Raw genomic sequence first — 6,995 nt, forward strand, 5'->3', positions numbered from 1 at the left:
TCATCAGCAATTCTTCTTGCCTCATGCTGTCTTTGGGGACACAGGAATTCCAATTGCTCTTTGCTCTTCAATCCAGATCTTCAATCCCCTCTCTAAATCAGGCCATTTTGCTGACTTGCCTCTCATGGCCTTCTGCCGCAGTGTTTTCAGTAGGGTTTCTTCTTCCTGTAGCCAGTCTCAGATTGTTTTCTCAGTTGGAGGAGGACCAAACTTATGTTCAGCAGCACGATTTCCATTCACTTTTGCAAACTGGATCACTTTTAACTTGAATTCAGCATTGTACAAAAATCTTTTCTGAGCCATTTCTGGGCAGAATGTGGTAAAACGTAACCTAATATACCAGTAACAAATGCGAAACAATGAGTGTAAAGACAACAAGCGAGAAAAAGTGGGAAATGCAAGTAAAAAAATCTACAACCACTGTATAAGACGCACCCAGTTTTTAGACCCCATATTTTTCGAAAAAGGGTGCATCTTATACACGGGAAATACCATATACACTTCTTCAGGGTCAAAGGGTATCACAACCATGTGACTCAAACCCAGGTGACCTAGGCCTTCCCATGACTTAAGCAGGTCATCAAAAACTCCAGATCAAAGATTCCCAATTGAAACAAAGGCAAGACTCATTAAAGGCACTTGACTGCCTTAGCATTCCAAAAGAGAAGGCAACAAAAAAGTCCCACCCTAGTTACCATTACAATTATGTACCAGACACTGCTAAGCACTGGGGATACAAATGGAGGCAAAAATAGTCTTTGTACTCAAGGAGCTTACAATCTAATGAGGGAACCAATATACAACTGGAAATAAGGAAGACCCTAGCTTTAAGGAGGACCCATCATACAGACTGAAATGGAGAGAAAATACAAGATCCCACTATGTTTATTTAAAAAAAAAAGCAATCAATTTCTACAGTAGACAGCTTTAAGAGAAGACTGTCCAATGTGTCTGCCATGCACGTCAATCCAAAATTGCTTGATACGTGTAGCCATAGAAATAATTTTTAAAAATCTTCTGAAAATTAAAAAAAAACAACAATGTTCTGATTATCAATATTTAGAACGGCATAAAATAAGGAGAGGTAGACTGCAGTGACTCCTTGCTTAGGACCTATCTGACTCTACTGAACTTTGGTCTGGACACACAACCTTGAGTACTGAAATCAGGGTACAGGTGAAATATTCTAGGATATACCCACAGAGCTCAGCATTGCAGCCATAAATCTAGTGTCCACATATCCAGAAGAATTGATGAGGTCTGTTATAAATTTCTTTCTGCCTCTTTTACCTTCACACTCTAAGCAATTACTAGCTGTGTAACCTTGGGCAAGTCACTTAACTTTTTCGAGATTCAGTTTCTTCATTTATAAATAAGGGGAGTAGATGGAGTGACCTTGGAGGTCCTTTCTTTTTTAATTTATTTTAGTTTATGACATATTTTTAATTTATTTTAGTTTATGACATTCAGTTTCACAAGTTTTTCCCCACCTCCACAGTATATAATCTGATAGAAGTTCTACATATACCTTCACATTAAACTTATTTTCACAATAGTCAAGTTGTAAAAAAGAATTATAACCAATGGAATGAACCATGAGAAAGAAGAAACAAAACAAACAAAAAAGAGAGAGAGAGCAAATAATTTGCTTCAGTCTGCATTCAGACTCTGTATTCTTTCTCTGGATGTGCATAGCTTTTTCCATCATGAGTCTTTTGGAGCTGTCTTAGAACCTTGCATTGATGAGAAGAGCCAAGTCTATCAAAGTCAGTCATCAGAGATACCATGTGTCTGTAATTGTGCATAATGTACCCTGGTTCTGCTTCCCTCATTCAGCAACAGATCATATATGTCATTCCAGGTTATTACGAAGTCCATCTGCTCCTCATTTCTTATAGCACAATAGTATTACATTACATTCATACACCACAACTTGTTTAGCCATTCCCCAATGGATGGGCATCCCCTTGATTTCCAATTCTTTGCTACCACAAAAAGAGCTGCTATAAATATTTTTGTATATACTGGTCCATTTCCCATTTGTATGATCTCTTTTGGGATACAGCCCTAGAAGTGGTATTGCTGGGTCAAAGGATAAGCACATTTTTATAGCACTTTGGGCATAGTTCCAAATTGCTCTCCAGAATGGTTGGATCAGATCACAATGGAGGTCCTTTCTAAATCTAAGTTTGTGTGACCACATGGCCTTCATTGCTTCTACAGGGGTTCACTAAAGGTGTTCACCACTGCCATGGAGGCTACCCACACACAATCCACATGGAAGGGTGATTTTCTCCATAGATGGATATTGCTGTTCAAGGATGATTTTCTTTAAGCATCAGAATACTAATGAGCATCCTCAATGAGATCCTCAAAAATTGAACAACAACTATCCACATGGAGAAAACCAAATGGATGAAAAATGTCTACTTTTTCAGCACACTAGATGGGCATTCAGTTGGATGGGCAGCCCACTGAATTAGTCCATCAGTATACATCTCTTGCAGTGGTAGATGATTCCAGATGGACAATGAGCTGGGAACTGAACAGGAGGAAGTAAGTAGGCTTAACTGTATTTGGAATATTAGCCAGTGTTTTCAACAATCTACAGCTGCTTCCTGAAATCGCCACTTACCTTTTTATTTTGCCTTTATCGGTTTTAAAAAATTTTTATATCACAGTCATTGCCTCTAATACTCCATATCTGTTCTCCAAGGCTAAGATTAGTCATTACAACTAATCAGAGTTTGACTGTCTCCTAGTATAATCCACCTTTTGCTTTTACTTATTTTTTTCACACCTGCAAAATCACAGATCTCCCTCAACCATCATAGGTCTGCTCTTAGTCTTGGAGATCTGCCTGCAGCATTGAGAGGTCAAGGGTGCTTGCTGCCCAGTGTGAGATAGCCAATTAAGTGTCAGAAGCAGGGATTGAACCCAGGCCTTCTGGCCTCTTAAGGCCAACTCTATTCACTGTGCAAGGCTGCCTTTCTAATTCATCTTTTCACAACACTCTTCTAGTGATGCTAGCTAGATACACAGTTAAGTGCTTAATACACAGTTAAATGCTCAATTAAATATCTGTTGCGTTGAACCAAACCATTCCATGACTCCAGTTAAATAAAGATCAAACTCCTTTGCATTTTAAGGCCTCCCACAGTCTAGTGCCAGCCTTATCTCACACTCCTTCCTTCCACATATTCTGTCCTCCCCTCACACTAGACGCCTTGATGACCCCATACATGTCCTGTACTTTCCCACCTCCAAATCCTTCCTGCTCCTTGTGGCTAGAGATGTCCTCTACCTACCTCCCAGAACCGTAGGGGGTTAAATTCCTAGGCCTCTTTTAAAACCCAGTTCATATACTACTTCTTAATCTTTCCTGATCTCTCTGCTTGACACTAAACATTTCCCTCTTGAATCTTGCCTGGTTCTTGACTTATGCACCCACTTAAAAGTTTTGTCAAGATATTCATAGATGCTTTTTTTTTTTACACTATAGAATTTCCCAATAGTCTCCCTCTTCCCCAAGAGATACCTCCCTGATCACAAATAAAAATGTCTTATCCATTTATGCATTATTTTGTACTACAGTTATTCATGTGCCTTGCCTTGCCCAACCCTCCCATGTAGGCTTTAAGCAACACTGTCTCACCTAAACTTTGTATCTCTTCCCATACCTAGCACATGGCTGAGACTTTTTACGAAGTCTGATTGAGTGGGCTCCAGTCTTAGCTACTCCATTGGATGACTGAGTAAAGCCCTTCCCTCTCTGGAGTCAGACTAGATTACTCAGTTACCATTTCTAGCATCCTTTGATTCCCTCTTTGAAACTCAAATAACACAAAATGATGTTAACTCACTCATATAATTGCTTTCCTCGTAACTACTGGATGAGGAAGGCCATAGGATTTAGACCTGGAAGGTATCTTTAAAAACTATCTAGTCTTACTCCTTTGTCTTACTGAGGATCTTAACAATTAGAATCCTCTAAAGGTAGGATGAATTCCTCAACGCTTGTGGGCTTCAAGGGGATTGGTTCAACTCTAGCAGGCAAGTCTTAGTCTCTCCAATTTACAAATGAAGCAAAAATCAGGCAAATCTTGGTCTCTCCAATTTACAAATGAGGCAAAAATAAAATGAAATAACTGTGACTTTACAGTGGACAGCTTTGAGGGCTCTGTGGACTAGTTGTGGTTGGACCCCTGGGTCCTCCCTACTCTGACTGTGGTTTGATGAAACGGAAGGCCAGAGCAGAGCCAGGATTTGAATCTCAGTCTTCAGGTTCTAAATTCAGTATTCTTTCCACTCTCAACAGGCAATTTAAGTTTATAATTCCCATTTCACAGATCAGGAAACTGGGACCCAGAGATGTTATATAACCTGTATGACTTTGGGCCGGTCACAACCTTCCTGAGCCGAGAGGGAGTTAGATTAAATGACCTTTAAAGTTTTCTTTTACATTTCCCTCACTAGTAGAGCTTGCAAATTCATCTCTCTCAATGTCACCTTCTCGTCCTATGCCATACTAGACCATAGCCTTCCACAAATTTTCACTCTGGCCAGCTCTACCTCCACATCACCAAAGGATGACTCCACCCTGAGACCTACATACAGACTGGTCCAATCTCAAGGAGCCCCGCCACCCTGCTCACTCTCTGGTCTGTTCCCCCTCCAAACCAGCTACTTTGCTGCCACTATATAGGTACCTTTTCCTTCTTCCCAGCTCACCCTCCTGTTTTGTCTTCCCGTAACGTTCCCTAAAGTCAAAGCAGTCTTGGTTTTTTGTTTAAAATTTTAATTAATTTTTAGTTTTCAACATTCATTTCCACAAGATTTTGAGTTCCAAATTTTCTCTCCCTCTCTCCCCTTCCCCAACCCAAGATGGCATGCATTCTGATTACCCCTTCCCCCAATCTCCTCTCCTTTCTATCACCCCACCCCCTCTCTCTTATCCCCTTCCCCCCTAGTTTTTTGTAGGGCAAGATTTTTTTGCTTGTTTTTATCCCCTACGCTCAATCCATTTGCCACTAGGCTACACAGCACATTACCAATAACTTGTGAGCAAGGAGTAGCAAAAAAGATACCATATAAGAGAAAATGAAGTGGTTTTTATTGATATCCCATCTTTCATATCTGTGCATTTATTTGCACAGGCAAAAATGTCCTTTCTTACATTTGAGTTGCATTGTCTCTGCCATCTTTATCCTGTCTCAATTCAGATGTCGTCTCTTCCATGGTCTTCCCTGACCACCTTGCTCCAATTTAGTGCTTTCCCTCCAGAAATTACCCTGCATTTACTCACTCGTATACCTTGCCTTCCTGCAAAAGAATGTTAAGTTGCAGGGAGAGAGGGCTTTTTTTCTCTTTGTATCCCCAGCTTCTATTCTTGGGCTTTGCACACAGTAGGTGCTTTAAAATATGTGTTCAATTGCATCAAATGTAGTGAAAGCAAGGGATCACAGATGTACAACCCAGTTGTTACATTGGTATCCTCAATTGGTAGGGCTGAAGGTAAACTAAAATTCTAATACAACTTACTTTACAGATGAGGGAACTTCTGGGGTCACCTGGCTGCTGTGTCAAAGATCAAGATTTGAACCCATGTTTTCTGACACTGATCCCCAGTACCCAGCACATTTTATGACACCAAGTCTAGGATTCTTTTTCTTATACCACATTGTTTTTCACTTGGAAAAACCCCAAAGACTTCCAGAACATTGGCAGACCTTCCAAGCAGTTCTTGGACTGTGCTGGGAAGTTCTGCCTTGTGAGGCCTCTGCTCTGTAACAGAAGAGAGAGCATTGAGGAGGGAATGGCTGGGTGAGCCAGGATGCACCAGGAATGTGGGGGAGCATTCAAGAACATGGCTATGTACTTTACTTATAAGTCATACAGGAATGTGATAATAGAGAACTTTATGAAATTAGTCTATCTGGGTTTTACAGTTTCCAAACCAAGTGTGTTCTAACAACTAGATCTAACATGCCAGAAGAAGTCCAAAGAAGCATTGTCTTGCCAGTGAGTGGCCTACCTGATTTACTACCCTGACACATTTCTACCTTCTTCTGGGGACATATGTACAGGATGCAAATTGAAGCCTCAAAATGTTCTACTTTCTCATGACCTCTTGGAATCACTTCCTGCTTCAGTTTAATTTAAGCTACCTTTCCTTATTCCTGTAACTACTCATGGCTCAATATATACACTATATGTGTGTGTGTGTGTGTGTGTGTGTGTGTGTATGGTGTACATATTCTTCTCCTCCCCTTACATTGGAGCCTCAAAATGTTCTACTACCTCACAACCTCTTGGAATGTGTGGTTCAGCTTAATTTAAGCTACCTTTCCTTATTCCTCTAGCTGTTTGTGGCCCACTCCCTAAATACTTCATAATGTGCACATTATTTTGTGTACATGCTTTTTTTCTCCCTCCCCTTGACGTTGGGGCTGAGTCATCCTTTTCTTTGAATTCCCAAGTCCTAAAACAGTGTCGGCACTTATTAACTGCTTGATGAATCTTTAATATGGTGAATTCTTGCTCCAGGAGCAAGTAATTTTGAGTATTTTAAATGCTTTGATTTTATGCACACATATACACACCCCAATACTGGAAGAATCTGTGATTTTTTCTGCAATGAGGCAACTCCCTTCTCATACTGATAAGCCCTAGGGCCGCGCCTCAAATATGCAGAGCTAAGAGAGCAGCCCTGGGTTACTCGGCTAGTAAATTTAAGAATTAGGATTTGAACCCAGCTCTACCAGAAGTAAAATTTATTTTAAGTTTGATAGCCAGGGGCATTCAAGTAAACACCTTGATGAATTTCCACTTCCCCGCGGTTCTCTCTGCACTACTCCTTGGGATGTCTGCAGTGAACCTACCTATTTAGGATACCACACGTGCCCCGACACCCCAAGTACGGCCTCTCCCTTCCCAGCCCCAACCCCCGGCCACCCACGGGCTGCAGCAGAGCGGGGCCTCACGCCCGTGCCCAA

Source organism: Trichosurus vulpecula, chromosome 4 (assembly GCF_011100635.1).
Source record: "Trichosurus vulpecula isolate mTriVul1 chromosome 4, mTriVul1.pri, whole genome shotgun sequence".
NCBI lineage: Eukaryota > Metazoa > Chordata > Mammalia > Diprotodontia > Phalangeridae > Trichosurus > Trichosurus vulpecula.